The 18,005-nt window shown below is 36.6% G+C and overlaps 1 pseudogene; it reads left to right on the forward strand.

Moving 5' to 3' along the window:
* The first annotated feature begins 16,157 nt into the window (after positions 1–16,157).
* Positions 16,158–17,659, forward strand: LOC141498759 (uncharacterized; annotated as a pseudogene).
* The last annotated feature ends 346 nt before the right edge of the window (positions 17,660–18,005 follow it).

The raw sequence follows: 18,005 nt of genomic DNA on the forward strand, positions 1-18,005 counted from the left end.
AAGAAAGAGAGATCAAAGGTTCTGAACCAATGGAGAAAAGGAGGGGAGGGGATATATTTGGAAGGAAAAACACACCAAAGAATTTATTATCTTTTGCCACAGGTTGACCATTTAACATTCACATCAATCATTTTATGTCACCTCTGTGCTCTGACACTGCCACCACTTTGGGGTAGTTCCTCATCATCTCATACATGGACAATTGAAAAGCCCATTTCTTGCTCCTCTTGCCTCCATTCTCATCCTACTCCACTCCATTCTCCATTCAGATGTTCAAATGGTCAAGTCCAACCATCAAACCCCACTCCTCAATGACCTCTTGTGTCTCCAGGATGAAATCTAAAATTCTCGGATTGGAATTCAAATCCCCTCCTCTCTGTCCACCTTTTCAGTCTTCTTTCACGTTACACTCTTCTTTCCATATACTCTGCCATACAGGGACATGGGCCTCTATCTTGTTCCTAGAACAAGGCACTCCATCTTCTGATTCTGATTATTGTCACTGGCTGTCAACTATGTCTGCCATGGTTTCCATTATTATTAAGGTTTCTGCCTTCATGTACCAACTCCAGTTCAATTTTAACTTCAAAAGAAAGTATTTTTCCCAATTTCCCTTAATTCTAATGCTTTCCCATTTCAAATATATCATGAATAAATATGACATATGTATTTTTTGTCATGTTTCCTCCACCATTAGACTGGTAGCAACTTAAGAGCAGAGACTACTTAGTGCATGTCTTTTCCTCTCCACTGTTTAGCATGATACTTTTTAGCATGAGGAATGTTGAGTGATTGACTTTTTGAAATAAGAATACATTATCCAAGTTAGGGTAGAAGATAAAGGGGAGGGTCCAAATACTACTAAAATTAAGAAAGAAGTAATTTTGGATAAGCATGCATGATCTCTTATCCAAAGACAGAAAGTACTTGTTGCAATAGTGGATAAACTTTTGACTGTTCTGGAAGAGAGGCTGGGGTTTTCCAATATTAGATCACTAGGGGCTTTGGGGATTTCTACAGTTTTAGGCCATTGAGATGTGACAAAATTGTTGTGGTTCATATTCCAACACCCCCCTACACACACACACACACACACACACACACACACGACGCTGATGCCCAAGGCTTCTTTCCCTCTGGTTTTCACAGTACTGTAAAATTGGAGGAAAATGGGAGAGCATCAATTCCAGTCCCAGCATTTGAGAGAAGAGAAAACTGACTTGGACAAGTGAATTGGCTTACCTGAGATAAAACAACTTTGCACCAGCTGAGTTCAGATGCAAAATCATTTAGTTCTCACTCCAACCAGAGAACTCTCAAATGACCCTGAACTGTATCTCAGACAGCTCCTATTTCAAAAGTTCTAACTTACCTTTCCAGCTCTCTCTCTCCCTAATGGGAATATACCCCTGCCTCTTTCACCTTCTTCAATCACTCTGCTGCCCAGAAGGAATTTCAGGAATCATTGAGTCCAAGCCGATCATTTTAAAGCAGAAGAAGAAAGGCTGAGTCACTTTAAGTGATTTGTCTAGGATCAGTCATCTAGTATGAACATATGTTAGAAAGGATTTGGACTCGGACTATGTTGATTCCCATTAATATATATATATATATATATATATATATATATATATACACATATATATATGTATATATATATATATATATATATATATATATATATAGATAGATAGATAGATAGATAGATATAGAGAGAGAGAGACTTCATTGTGTCAATCCACAAATATTTTTCAGAGATTATTCCTCATAGTCAATTTTGTCTCTATCTCTCTGTGTCTGTCTCCCTGTCTTTGTCTCTCTCTGTATGTTTTCCCTTAAAAGCTTTTTCTCCTTATTCCAATTCCCAATTAAAAACTCCTTATTTCTTCTTATCCTTTCATATCTATGGCTATACATTTAGAGCTGAAATTAATCCTAGGGACCATTGAATCCAATTTTAGTGTAGTACAATAGAAGAGAGAAGTTTACTCATTTTGACTGAATTGTCCAGTTCCAAATATTTATTCTGAATGTTAATCGGAATGACCTCAGGTTATTAGATTAATTAGAATGACCTCAGGTCATTCTAACATCTAAGAACAGTCCTCTAGGACAACTGATTGCTTTGATCTACATGTTTCCCTCCACTGCAGCCATTTCTATTTCCTATGGATACTCCCTTCTGTCTCCTCTATCTCAATCGCAGATTCCTGCTAATTCTCTCTGACTCTACTCCAAACAATAAGTGGAAATGCTTTTCTCTCTCTGACTTCCAGAGGTTCAGAAAGCTAAGGTTTGCTCAGGTATCATCAAATCAATCCAAATAAATATATTAGATGGAGAAAACTGAGGCTGACAGTGGTCTCGTGACCTCTTCGAAGGAATATTACTTCTCACTGACAGTGAGATATGAACGGAACTACAAAACTCCCAGCAGAGTACTCCAACCATTAGGACACCTATCTGATCTGTTCTATACTTGCCAGATACTTTTTCCCTTTGCATCTCTCCCTCACCTTCATCTCTTACTCTGTATTCCATTTCCCCTCCTCGCTCATCATGGTCTCTTCACTCACTTCACTGCTCATTATCATGTCGCTCTGTGTTTGTTTCTGTCTCTTTTGCTGTCTGTAGTTTCCATATTAATCTTACTGTGACACTTTAATTTCATTTCATATATGTATATATTTGCATAATGTATATATGTCTCTTTTTATGTCATTCTATTTCATCATCTCTATTTCTATGTGCCTCTCTCACATTATCTCTTTCCCTTTACCTCTCCTTCTTTGTATAACCTCATCAAAAAACTTTTTTTTCTTTCTTCTAATCCCCACTCAATAGTAACCAGTCTTTTTTCTTGCTCCCTAACATCAAAAGAATCATAGATTTATAACTGGAAGGAATCTTAAGAGCCACTGAATACACCTCTATTATAATAAGACAGAGGAGAGAGGTTGACATTTTAACTGAATTACTCAAGGGTCAAATGCTTAGTAAAAATACTAACTGGGGTTATAACTCTGATCAGCCATTCAGATTTCTAAGAAGAATCCACTAGGAAAACCAATCGCTTTACCTATTCCCCTAAATTCTCAAACTTGTATTTTTTGTGGACACTTGTTTCTGTCTCCCTCATATTTTCAGTAACTAATTCTCCCTGACTCTCTCTCTATTCCATGATTAATCCCAAATGAACTTGTTTTCCTCTTTGTCAACAAGAGGATCATAAAGCTGGAGGGTTATTAGATACAATCAAGTTCAGTCATGTAAATTGACTGAGAGAATAACCAAGACCAAAAGTGGTTAAGAGACTTCTTTAGAGTAAGACAGTTTGTTGGCCACTCTTTTAGAATTGAAATTCACTCAACTCCAAGTATAATACTTTAACCAAAAGGACAGCTAGTTCATTTGAACCACATTGCCCAAGGGTCTTATCCATTTATTTCTTTCCAACAAATGAGCTGTGCTTATTTGATAATTGTCCTCCAAAACAGTACCTTCTTTCATTAATTAGCCCTTTATCAAGGGGTTCTCTTTCTCTTTTCCTGATGTTTTGCTCTGTTCTTGTGTCTTCATCTACATCTTAGAATCAAGTTACCTGTTTCTGTTTTTTGGCTTCTCTTTGATTTTATTTCTATGTTTATATCTGTTGCTTTGTTTCTGTGTCTTTGTCTCTCTAGCTCCCCTTTTCTCCTTCCTTCTTAAAATCTTTTCCCCTTGCTCTCATTCCGACCCAATAAAAATGGGTCTTTTATTATTATCTATATAAACAATATCATCAGATTTAGAGCTGGAAAGAACCTTAGGGGTCATTAAGTCCACTTCAATTTAATTGGAAACAAAAATAGGGACTTAAATATTCAATTGTATTACTGAATTTCAAATGATTATAAAGAATGTAAAATAGATGTTAAACTCTGGTGCTTTCAAAAGATAAGAACACTCAGGAATGTAGTATGTAACATATATACTATGCCACCCCACTTTTCCAGATTTTCTTTTTTTGTATTCCTCCTCTTCCCTCTACTTCTAACTTTCTTCTCTTATGCCAAGGTCACAAGGGCTTCCTTTTCTCTACCCAGAAGATCCTTGAAATTCAGAAGCATTAGAGACTTTTAGGGTCATCCACATGATTTTACTAACCAAAAATGAGGCTAGAAATAATTTAGTGACTTCTCAAAATTATAAGACTTTCTCAGCAGCTGATGTTATTTAAACTCAAATGGTCAATTGAAAGCATAATACTCTTCCCATAGGATACTTTCTAGGCTTCCTATCCTATAACAGACAGGTTTCATTTTGTTTTGCATCTCTCCTTCACCTGTAATCTCTTATTTATTACTCATTTGCCTCCATAATTAATTCTTCCAGCACTGTCTTGATTATTATCATGATTTTCTCTCTTTTTCTTTTTGCTCTCTTCTCTTTCCTCATACTGTATCACTGTCTTAACATCTCTTGATAAATAAGATTTCTCTTAACATCTCATTGAAACTCTTTGTCTTTATCTACATATCTCCCTCTTTGTCTCTGTCTCTCTCACTTTCAAATTTTCTCCTTTCTCTCTACTGCTCAACAGCTTTTTCTCCTTAGTCTAATTCTTATTCATAAATAGGTGATTTTTTTCTGTTTTCATGACTTACCCCATGGACCACTGAGTCTACTTCTATGATATTATAGCATAAGTGAGATTAGACTCTAACTATATTTCCCAATGTCAAGGACTCAGAATGTTAACTAGAATTTGAAGTTGGGTCATTCGAAGAGGAGACTTCTAGAAGTCCTGGTTATTTTACTCTAACCCATTCCCCTCTATACCCACTTCTATTTCCTGTGGCTGCTTTTCTCTTTATCTTCATAGGCATTGCCAGATTCCCACTAACTCCATCTCAGTATTCCAAACTTAATTACAAATAAATATATTTTTCTCTCTGCACTATCCAGAGGATCAGAGAACTGGAGAATCTATAGGTACCATCAAATCAGCCAAGAAATTTAATGAAGAAGCCAAGGCTGATAATGGCTAAATGGTTTCTCCACAGGAAGATAGCATGTCAGTAGCCTTGGTGGGTTTAAAAACAAAATCAACTCCAAGTAGGGACTTTCTTTCTCTTTTTTTTCTTTTTGTCTCTTACTGTCCCTGTCATTGTCTCACTGTCTCTTTTATTGACCCAGTCCTTGTCTTTCTTTCTTGCTGTGTCGGTCCTTATCTCTCTCTGTTGTTGTTTCTGTCTTTACTTCTCTGTTTCTCTCTTTTCTCTATCCAGTTCCAACTTGTTTCCCTTCTCCATTTCTATATATCTTACTCAAATGCTTTGTTTCTTGCTGTCATTCTCCCTCCAAATATGAGTGGCCTTTTCCAATGTGAGATGTAGATCAAGAGCAGGACCTAAAACTAAGGACTAGTGAGTTCACTTTGGTTTAATTATAACAGAAGAAACAGTAGCCTAAACACTCTCAGTGAATTGTCCAGATTTCAACAATCATAAAAAGTCTGAACAAAGATTTAATTCAGATCACCAAGATTAGACTCAGGGGACATAGCTGTGTGTCATACAGATCATTCACTGTCCCCTTTCAAAGTATTCCTTCTCTGTCTCTCTATTCTCTTATGACCTCACCCCCTCTATTTCATATTTTCTTTTCCCATCACAAGTCCACAGGTCTTTCTTTTCTTTCTTGACACCCATAAAATCATATAGATTTTGTATCAGTAAACATCTTCAAGTTCAGTCTGATGATTTTCCTAAATAGAAAACTGAGGATAATAGGGGTTAAGTGCCTTCTTCAGAATAACTATCTTGTCAGCAGGTGAGTGGGATTTAACTGCAAGTATAATGTTCTATCCACTATGAATTTTAACTGGTTTGCTCTATAATTAAAAGATGTTCCTTTCTTGCCTATGATCTCCTTTCTAATTTTTTCATTTTCTTTCCACAATGGACTTTTCTTTGCCCATTATCAAAAGGTTCATTTTCTTTCTCAGCTTTTCTCTATGTCTATCAGATTCAAATATACACCCTCTACTCAAATCAGATCCCAAAGCTGTCTTTCCTAAGTCTCTCCTCTAATGAATGACCTATTCCTTTGATGTTTTTCTCAATCCAGAATCAAAAGGGTGTTCTTTTCCTTTTATCCTTCATAGACACATTGAACTAGAAGGAAACTACTAGCTATCTAATTGAAAGGACTGATTATTTGGAGGAGGAAACTCTGTCTGGTAGAGATTAAATAACCTACTCAGGTAACCCGAGGCAGTATTTGAACACAGATACTAATGACTCCAAAGCCAAGTGCTTTTCATTTCTCATAAGGCTGCCTTCTAGACTTCACCTTCAGCCCCAGGGGCCTCTTCTTCCTTGAGGATCTCTTATGACCTTGTCTACACACTTCAGAAGAACCATCAGAACCTGGGACATCTCTCTATGAATGGATGGCTCCTACTAGTCCTTCCCTTTGTCGAGGACACCCATGTCACCCATATCTACATTTTCAGCAGGACACAATCAGGATAGCTTCACCTTGGCTCCATTTTTAGAACGCTCCTCTCAGAACCACACTCTAATGCCCATTCCCTTTACTATGCTGGCTTTAATCATTGAAATAACTTCCCTGAGGGCATCGATTCTATTTCTGTTTTCTTCTATTTATCTTCCCAGGGCACAGCATATTGGGTACATATGACAAGCTCAATAAATGTTGGTTGAATAATTGACTTACTCTATACATTATGTCCCTTAGCTATCTCTCTCTCTCAAACCCCACTCTTGGAGCTTTTCTCTCACCCTTGCCTTTGTACCTATTCATTGAACAGTGTTGTTTTTTTGCTATTTTACACTTTATCATCTATATGATCACTGATTTAGAGCTAGAAGGAACCCTAAGGATCATTGATCACAACTTCATTATCCTGTAATAGCAGACTTCTAACTGAATTGCCCAGGAACAAATATTTATTAAAACTATGTAATACGGTTAGAATTTAAGACTTCCAAAAATAGTCCACTAAGAAACTGTTTGAAATGGACATCCTTTGTACTCGCCTTATTAGTTGTTCTATCTCTGGATTATCTTTCTCTTGCATACCATATTTTACTCTTCTCTAGTCTCAATCCCAAGGAGACAATCTATTCTCTTTCTGGCAACTATATCATCTTGGAGCTAGAGTCTTGTTAGACACCATCAAGTTCAGTTTCACAAGCATGTTAAGGAAAAAAACTGAGAGTGATTATGATTAAGTGACTTTTCCAGAGTAAAGGATGTTGTCAGCAGCTGATATAGTTTTTAAACTGAATGAGTCAAATTAAAATTCATTACTCACTATGACACTTAGATGACTTATATGTGGCCAGGTTCCTCTTTCCTATGAATTTCTTTCTCACCTGTGGTCTCATCTCTTCCTCATTTTCCTCCACAATGGTCAGTTCCCTTCACAATGGCCTTGTTATGTGGTTCTCCTTTTACTCTGTCTCTTTCTCTTTCTTTCTCTCAATCTCTCTCTCTACTTCCCTCAACTATCTCTTATTCAAATTTTTTTATTTGTATTTTAATTCTCATCCAAAACTAGCTCTTCTATTTTGTTTACCATATCATAATTATAATCATAGGTTTAGAGCTAAAAAGACCCCTTGGGACCATTGATACAACTCCATTTTAGTAAAACAACAGACATTTCCCAGGGGGTGGGAAAAATATTAATATAATTAGGGGCAGAAACAACGTGGCAGGTGTGAAGGCAGCATTTCCCAGGAACTCCTTCCTCCCAGAACTCCAAAAGCCAACCAATTATGACTCTAACCAACATTTAAAGGGGCAGGAAACCAAAGAAAGACTGAGTGATAAATTTTCCCAGTCCAAGATAGCTTAAAAGTTCTGCAGGAAGAGTGTTTTTCACCAGAACTGGGGGTTGGAAAAAAGCCGCAGCCTCAGCCCAGCCCAGCCCAGGCCAGACATCACGGGCAACAGCTTGAAGGGGCAGTGAGAGAACTCTGCTAGACTAGAATGAGTGTGGAGTAAGGAGCACTGATCACATAATCTGCAGTAAGAATCTGAAGAAAGCAGCCTGTACCCCCAAAGATGGTAAGGGATCAGGAAAGAATGCAGAAATTTCTCTGCAGTCCCTCAGGATGGGACTCTGCTGCTAGCCTACACTCAGATCCAGGTTGCAGTTTGCATTTCCATATTAAGTAACCAAGCAGGATCCCTCCTTATAGCTCCAGGGCAGAGGGAAGTGAGCTGGTCATCTACATATCAAAGCACAGGCAAGAGAGCATAAGATCTTGGAGGAATAAAGATCCCAATGTGGTGACCCCCCAAAAAAACAGATAAACTGAAAGGCTTGGAAGTGCTGTCTTGGGCTGAGGAAATGAGTAAACAAAAGAAAAAGAAGAATCTGACCATAGAGAACTACTTTAGTCCCATGGAAGATTAAAAAACATACTCAGATGCCAAAAAATTGAAGCTTCCATATCCAAAACCTCCAAGAGAAATAGAAAATGGGCTCAGACTATGTATGAACTCAAGGAAGACTTTGAAAATCAATTAAGGGAGGTGGAGGAAAAATTGGGAGGAGAAATGAGAATGATGCGGAAAAATCATGAAAACCAAATCAACAGCTTGGTGAAAGATATACAAAACAAATACTGAAGAAATTAATATGTTAAAAACCAATTTAGGCCTAATGGAAAAAGCAAAACAAAAGGCAAATGAGGAGAACACCTTAAAAAGCAGAATTGGCCAGTTGGCAAAGGAGATAAAAAAAACTCTCTGAAGAAAATAATTCCTTCAAATGCAGAATGGAATTAAAGGATGCTGACGACTTTGCAATAAATCAGGAAGAAATAAAACTCTTCCAAAAAAGCCAAAATTTAGAAGATCATGTGAAATATTTCACTGGAAAAACAACTGATGTCAAAAAAAGATCCAGAAGAAATAATTTAAAAATTATTGGGCTACCTGAAAGCCACAATCAGGAAAAGATTCTAGACTTCATTTTTTCAAGAAATAATAGAGGGGTGGCTAGGTGGTGTAGTGCATAAAGCACTGGCCCTGGAGTCAAGAGTACCTGGGTTCAAATCCGGTCTCAGACACTTAATACTTACCTAGCTGCGTGGCCTTGGGCAAATCACTTAACCCCATTTGCCTTGCAAAAAAAAAAACCTAAAAAGAATTAATACAGAAAAATTGCTCTGAGATCCTAGAAGTAGAGGGTAAAATAGAAATCAAGAGAATTTGCCAGTAGCCTCTGGAAAGAGATCTCAAAAAACAAAGCAAAGCAAAACAAAACAAAACAAAACAAAAACAACTTCTGGGAATATTTTAGCCAAAGTCCAAAATTCCGAAATAAAAGAGAAAATTCTAAAAGCTGCCAGAAACAAACAATTTAGCTACCGAGCCTCCATAGTCAGGATTACACGTTATCTGGCCTGTGTAATTAAGGGCTCCTAGGGATTGGAATATGAAATTCCGGAAGGCAAAAGATCTTGGTTTACCACCGAGATTCAACTACTCAGCAAAACTGAGCATCCTCTTTCAGGTGAAAAGATGGATTTTTCAGTGAAATAGGGGACTTTATACTTTCTTATTGAAACAACCAGATCTAAACAGAAAGTTTGATCTCCAAATACAGGACTCTAATGAACCATAGAAGAGGTGGAAGAGAAGGACTATGAGGAACTTAATTATATTGAACTGTTTGTATTCTTGCATGGGAAGAAGATATTGTTAACCCGCATGAACTTCCTCATTTATAAGAGTTGTTAGAAAGAGTGTAAATAGACAGGACATAGGAAGGAGTGGGATATAATGGTATAATATAGTAAAAATATGGAGTCAATGGGTGATAAATGAAAGCACTGGGAGGAAGGGAAAGGAGATGTAGAAAAAAGCTCAGAAATTTCACATATGAGTCAAGAAAAAGCTTTTTAAATGGAGCGGAAAGGGGAAAGGTAAAGGGGAATGACTGAGCCTTCATTCTCATCAGAAATGACTCAGAGAGGAAATAACATTCACATCTAATAGTGTGAGGAAATCTATCTTACTCTAGAGAAAAATGAGAAGAAAGAGATGGGATAAGGGGGAATGGGAGCAGGGGAGAAGGGGAATAGGTGATAGAAGAGAGGGCAGATCCAGGGTGAGGGTACTCAGATACAACACACTTTTGAACAGGACTAGAATGAAAGGAGAGAGAATAGAATAAATGAGAGTGTGGAGGAATAGAGTGGACATACAGCTAGTAATAACAACTGAGGGAAAAATATTGAAGTAACTTCTCTGGTGGACTTATGATAAAGAGAGCAACTCACCCCAGAGATAGAGCCATTGGAATCTGAACACAGACTGAAGTACATTTTTTTCCTTACTCTATTTTTGAGGTTTCTCATCTTCTGGGTGTTATTATGTTTACTTTTATAGCACATTCAATTTCTATAAATGCATCTCCACAGCTGTATAAGCAATTAAAGAGAGACTAGTCTTTGAAGGTAGGTTGCTGGTCTAGATATATAGATAGGAGACTGAACAAATTTTTATACTTATGACATTTTAGAAAAGGAGAAACCCCAATATTTTATAAGTATATATCATATGTAATACATTATAAAATGTCAGCCTTTTTTCAGTGTCAAGTAAACTGGATTCAATTTTGATTTCCAATGAGGGTAATCTGTATGCAATTTTGAACTCCAATGATGGTAGAATCTTGGGCATCATCCAAGTTAAAACATAGGAAGAAAATACATTCATAGTTACCATCAGGTGGCATGAAATTCTTCTGGAACCTGTTGAAGTTCCATTTTCAGAAGTCAAATCTCGACTCTTTTGAGAAGAACTAAGGTTAGCTTTTAATCATGAGGTTATGTACAGATATGCATCTGTCTACATTTTAGAATTGGTTTTTAATTTTCCTCTAGTTGAGAGTGACATTAGAGACCTGTCACATTTTGGGGTGATACTTTTATTTATGTGAAGGGTTTTTTAAGATGAGATTATTTTTTATTTATTTTATTAATTTATTTTGAATTTTATAATTTCCCCCAATCTTACTTCCCTCCCCCTACCCCCCACAGAAGGCAGTCTGTTAGTCTTTACATTGTCTCCATGGTATACCTTGATCTAAGTTGAATGTGATAAGAGAGGAATCATATCCTTAAGGAAGAAAAACAAAATATAAAAGATAGCAAAATTACATAATAAGATAATGGGTTTTTTTAAATTAAAGGTCACAGTCTTTGATCTTTGTTCAAATCCCAAAATTCTTTCTCTAGATACAGATGGTATTCTCCATCACAGATATCCCAACATAGTGACCAATTGTTGCACTGATGGAATGAGCAAGTCCATTAAGGCTGATCATCAACCTCATGTTGCTGTTAGGATGTGCAATGTTCTTCTAGTTCTGCTCATCTCACTCAGAATTATGTATGTGAAGCTTTTTAAAAAATTGGTAAAATGCCTCTTTGCATTATCTTTTTCCAAATTAGGCACGCAGTGCTTTCTGGTTCAGAACTTATCTTGTTGAAATTTATTTATTGAAAAGGAAGAGGTGGTGCAGTGGATAAAGCACCGGCCCTGGAGTCAGGAGTACCTGGGTTCAAATCCGGTCTCAGACAATAATTATCTAGCTGTCTGGCCTTGGGCAAGCCACTTAACACCATTTGCCTTGCAAAAACTAAAAAAAACGAAGAAAAAAGGGAAAATAATATTATAATGGATAAAAATAAAGAAAGAAGCAAGGAAGGAAGGACAGAAGGAAAAAAATGAAGGAAGGAGTAAAGAATGAAAAAAGATAAAATAAATCAATATGTTTCTGATTCTGTCATTCATTATCTGAAGTTTGGTAGTATGGGATTCCTCTGGAATCATAGCTTGCTATTGTTTTGAGGACAGGTTGGAAGTCTTCCAAGGTTGATTATCTTTTTTTTCGGTTTTTGCAAGACAAATGGGGTTAAGTGACTTGCCCAAAGCCACACAGGTAGGTGTGTTTGAGTCTGGATTTGAACTCAGGTACTCCTGACTCCAGGGCCGGTGCTCTATCCACTGTACCATCTAGTTGCCGCCCCAAGTCGATTATCTTTAAAACACTGTATTGTTGTTATTGTATACAGTGTTCCACTAGTTCTTTCCTCATCATATTGCATGAGTTCATACCAGTATTTCTGTATAGTTTTCTGAAACAATGTCCTTGGTCATTTCTGACTTCACAAGAGTAGCTCTTCATATTCATATACCATAACTTTTTCAGTTTTTCCTCAGATGATGGACATATCCTCAGTTTCTAATTCTTTGCCACCGCAGAATGAGTATGAATAAATATTTATATGCAGAAAAGTTCCTCTTCTCCCTTCTTTGAACTATTTGGAGAATGCAGCTAGTGGTTATCACTAGGTAAAACAATCTAATTCCAGATTGCTTTCCAGAATGTTTGGACAAATGACAGCCCTATCATGCTTTCTAGATTTTTTTTTGAATAAGAAATTATATATATGGTTTTATATATATATATATATATATATATATATATATATATAGGTGTGTTTGTGTGTATGTGAATGTATATGTAGATATCATGAGGAGGGAAAGGAAAAAAACTGAAAATATACAAATAAGAAAACCAAAGAAAGATGAATTTTTTAATATAGAAATATTTTGTTTGTTTTCCAATTACATTCAGTGATAGTTTGGGCCAATAATTTTTTATTAGATTTTGAGTTTTACAAATGTTCAGCCTCCTTCCCATTCCTCCCCACTCCCCCTAACAGAAGACAATCTGATGTAGGTTTTACATGTGCATCCATGATAAGCATAGATTGAATTTGAACATGTTGTGAGAGAAGATTCAGATCCAAAAGGAACAAAGAAAACATTAGAGATGGCAAAATTATGCAATACACAAGGCAACTTTTAAAAACTGAAAATAATAAATTTTGGTCTTCGTTTAAACTCCACAGTTCCTTCACTAGATACATATGGTATTCTACATCACAAATGTCCTAAAATTGTTGCTGATTATTTCACTGATGGAATGAACAAGTCCATGTTTGATCATCACCCCATATTGTTGTTAGTGTATAATGTTCTTCTGGTCCTGCTCATCTCACTCACAATCAATTCATGCAAGTCTTTCCAGGCTTTTCTGAAATCCTGTCCCTCATGATTTTTTATATAATAGTGTTCCATGACATACACATACACATACCACAATTTGTTCAGCCATTCTCCAATTGATGGACATAACTTCAATTTCCAATTCTTTGCAACTACAAACAGAGCTGCTACAAATATTTTTCTACAGATGGGATTTGTACCCTTTTTCATGATCTCTTCAGGATACAGACCCAATAGTGTTATTAGTGGCTCAAATCATATACACATTTTATTGCCCTTTGGGCATAATTCCAAATTGCTCTGCAGAAAGTGTGGATTAGTTCACAACTCCACCAACAATGCATTAATATCCCAGATTTCCCACATTTCCTCCAACATTGATCATATTCTTTCTGATCATATTGACCAATTAATTTGCATTCCTCTAATTGATAATGATTTAGAGCAATTCTTCATATGACTATAGCTAGCTTTGATTTTCTTGTCTGAGAAACACCTTGGCGTATGCTTTGACCATTTGTCAATCAGGGAATGCTTTTTTAAATATAAATTTGACTCAGTTTTCTATATATTTTAGAAATGAGCCCTTGTTAGAAACACTAGTTGTAAAAATTGTTTCCCAATTTACTACATTTCTTTTGATCTTGGTTATAGTGATTTTGTTTTGCAAAATGTTTTAAATTTAATATAATAGATGTTCTCTATCTTTTCTTTGGTCATTAACTGCTCCCCTTTCCATAGATCCATCAGGTAAACTTTTCCTTATTCTTTTAATCTACTTATAATATTATCTTTTATGCCTATATCTTGCACCTATTTTGACCTGTTCTTGGTACAGGGTATGAGATCTTGGTCTAATCTGGGTTTCTGTCATACTATCTTCCAGTTTTCTGAGCAATTTTTATCAGAGTGAGTTCTTCCTCCAGAAGGCGGACTCTTTGGGTTGATCCAACAATAGATTACTAGAGTCATTACCTGCTGTCTCTTTTGCATTCCATTGATCCACTTCTCTATTAGCCATTGCCAAAGAGTTTTGATATCTGAGACTTCACAATACAATTTTAGATTATGGTTTGATTAGGCTACCTTATTTTGCATTTTTTAAATTAATTACTTGATATTCTTGAATTTTGGCCCTCTAAATTTTTGTTACTATTTTTTTAGCTCACTAAAGTAATTTTTGGAAGTTTGATTGGTAAGGCACTAAATAAGTAATTTAATTAGGCAGAATTGTCTTTTTTATTATATTAGTTTGACCTACCCATAAGCAGTAGATATTTGCCCAATTACTTAGATCTGATTTTATTTGTGTGAAAATTGTTTCATAGTTGTTTTCATAAAGTTTCTCAGTCTACCTTAGCAGGTAGATACCCAAGTATTTTATGTTGTCGGAAGTTATTTTGAATGGGATTTCTCTTCCTATCTCTTGCTGCTTTATCTTGTTAATAATATATAGAAATGCTAAGGATTTATGTGAGTTTATTTTATATCCTGTGACTTTACTAAAGTTGTTAATTGTTTTTAGCAGCTTTTTGATATTTTTCTAGGGTTCTCCAGATGTACCATCATAACATCTGCAAAGATTGAGGGTTTTGTTTCTTCATTACCAATTCTGATTCCTTCAATTTCTTTTTCTTCTCTTATTGCTAAAACTAACATTTCTAATTCAATATTGAATAATAATGGTGATAATTGGCATCCTTGTTTCACACCGATCTTCCTGAAATGCTTCTAAAACCTTGGCCAAAGGTGTGAAGACCTGTGATTGTGCTGGAGAAAACCAGGCCATCCCACAGGAAGAATGGGGGAGCCCTATTAGAAACACATTGACTCCCAGCCTGGGTCTTCCAGGCTAACCCAACTGAACAGATAGATGTCTAATCAGCCAGGCTGGAGCTCTCCCTTTCTTCCACCATGCACATAGCAGAGACTTCCACTGAGTTCTCAAGTTAGTTCCTTGGCTTCACCACTCTCAGCACTGGATCTCTGCTTTATGCCCTGGACATACCCATTGTCCCCAGTGACAGATTTTGCTGAGTGATATTCCATTCTTTTCTTCTATGGGTTCTGTGGGCACAAAATCTGTTAAGAGGTTTGATTTATGTCAGTTCTGAGAGAAAGCCAGTGGAGCTTCAGAGTGCTTGCTTTCTCTCCAATAAATTGACTGAAACTAAAGATGGAAAATTTTGAACACATTGTGTAGTGACTATTATAAAGGCTTTCTTGAAATGACAATTTATTGCATTACATTTAGAATCCTCTCTTATCATCTGCTGTAAACTTGGAATTATTTTTATTTTCTTTTTAAAGTTTAAAATTAAAAAAGAATTTTTAAAATTTTAAAAATAAATATAAACAAGAACAAGGGGGTTTGGAACTGAAGAAAAAGCCTTTTCTTCATTTATGGATGAAATATGATTTTTGTCATCCTTATCATTTATGAGGTTATCTATTTTCCTAATTTTTAACCAGCAGTGACAAATATTAGAGGAGATGTTGGAAAATTAAGAGACTACTACTCTGTTGGCAGAGTTGTGAATTGATTTAACCATAATGGAGAATAATTCGAGACTACATAGCCCAAAGGGCTATAAAAATCATTCATAGACATTGACCCAGTAATATCATTACCAGGTCTAAAATGCAAAAGAGATTTTTAAAAATGGAAAAGCATAAATAAAGACAAAAATATGACAACAACAGTTTGCTTATGGCAATGACTTTGAGATTGAAAGGATGTCCATTGATTGGGGAATGGTTGAAAAAGTTGGGGTATGTGATTGTGATTTAGAGACAAAAATAGAATGAGAACAAAGTTAAGTATAAAATACATAATTTCAACTACATTAAATTAGAAAGGTTTTGTAAAAGTAAAATAAGTGTAGAGAGATAGGGCGGAAAAGATGGAGACTAGGTGCAAGAACAGGGTCACGACCGTGAGGGGTATGTCATCAAAGCCGGAGAGTGGGAGAACAAGGGCGCCAACAACAAAGAACTCAGAAAACCAGAGACTAGTTAGGAAGAAGAAAATGGCAGAGCTGGGAGCCTTTTCAGACATAGGTGCGGAGGCACCTGAAAGTTCCAGCTCAATGGAGAACCAATCTCACCAAGGCAAAGACAATCAGAATGAAGCCACATTCTTACCTTTATTTTCTACTGACTCAGAAGAATTTACTATTCAAGACAAGGACAATCTGCAACCAGACACATTTGCACCTGTGTATACCACTGACCCAATACAAACATACACTTTGCAGGAAAAAGATGATCTGGCTTCAGCCTTCTTTGAATCCTTATTCTCATTTGAGACAACTCTTCAAGATAAGGAAAATCTCCTTGATGTATCTTATCTACCCACATATTCTCTTGGCACAATGCAAGCACATTCTTTGCAACAAGTTCCTGAAGGGCCTTTTTTGCAGAGATCCTGAAGTGGTTTTCCACTTTCTACTACGACCCACTTAACAGATGAGGAAACTGAGGCAGATAATATCCGACTGGATTCACTAAGCTAGGCTCTTCCTGAAATCCCATTAAGGGAATGTCGAGAGTACACCCCTGAAGCCTGTTCAGAAGAAATTTATACACCATTGTTGGAGCTTGAACCAGTGCAGTCTTTGGAAGAGAGTAATGACCAAGAAATACTTGAAAGCTCTTTCTTTTTGAATGATCCATTAATCACTGAAGAAGCAGACCTTCAGGCCCTGTTTAATGAACTTGACACTATCAACCTCTCCTGGAGGATCCTTCCCTCTTTCTAGACACGAGCCCGAAATATTATGACAAACCAACCTGCAGTGCAGACCTTGCAGGAACTGTCCAAGCCAAAGCAGCAGAAGAAAGTAGTGGAAGTTCAGAAGTTTTTGGTGTTAGCTCAGAAAAAAGCTCTCAGGCTTGGGAGCCAAAACAGGCACAACTCAATACCCTGGAGGAGGAGTTCCCCTTCTCAATGTGGCATGCAGGATAGGAAGCCAAGATGATAGAGGCAGTGGGAAAAAGCCAAACAAAAAACATACAAAATGTGACAAAGCCTGAGGAGGCCGGTGCATCACCAAGTTTACCTTTGGCCATGCCTGTGAAATCAACCAAGCGAAAGCTTACCATGATTAATCTCTCTGATCCCAATCAATTGGCTGAATTTATCCATAAGAAGAAACCACCACGTGAAGGTGAGAAAAAGCTGCCTTGCCCGCATAAACATTGTCCCAAGCTATTCAGAGATAATGCTGCCCTGTGGAAACATATCCATACCCATGGTCCCAAGGGTCATGTCTGTTCAGAATGTGGAAAGGTTTTTGTTGAGAGTTCCAAACTAAAGCGTCATAGATTAGTCCATACAGGAGAGAAGCCATTTCAATGCATGTTCAAAGGCTGTGAGAAACATTTCTCACTGGATTTCAACCTGCGCAAGCACATGCGTATTCACACTGGAGATCATCCTTATGCATGCCCCCTTGCTGGCTGCCCCAAGATGTTGGCCCAGTCAACCAACCTGAAATCTCATATCCTGACCCATGCCAAGTCTAAACAAAGAAAGCCAAAAGAGATGTAAAGAAAGTGCTTTAATTCAGACATGAGAATTCCATTAGTTGTAACATTTATAGAAAAGAATTTTTTAGCTATTTCTTCATTTGAAGCTCCAGTTTGAACTCTTCCAAATTCACTGAAGCTATTCGTGATTGCTGTTTGTTCGAGTAAAATTGTATTATAACATATGTTAAAAATATTATATCTCTAATGGATTGTAAGTCCCTCGAGGGAGGAGGTGGTATTTAAAGTAAATGTACCTCTGTATGTAAAGACTTACAGATGACAAAAAAATAAATGTTGTTTGACTTAAATGGTTTTCAAATTCAAAAAAAAAATTAAAATAAAATAAGTGTAACCAAGATCAGAAG

This window comes from Macrotis lagotis, chromosome X (assembly GCF_037893015.1).
Source record: "Macrotis lagotis isolate mMagLag1 chromosome X, bilby.v1.9.chrom.fasta, whole genome shotgun sequence".
Classification (NCBI taxonomy): domain Eukaryota; kingdom Metazoa; phylum Chordata; class Mammalia; order Peramelemorphia; family Peramelidae; genus Macrotis; species Macrotis lagotis.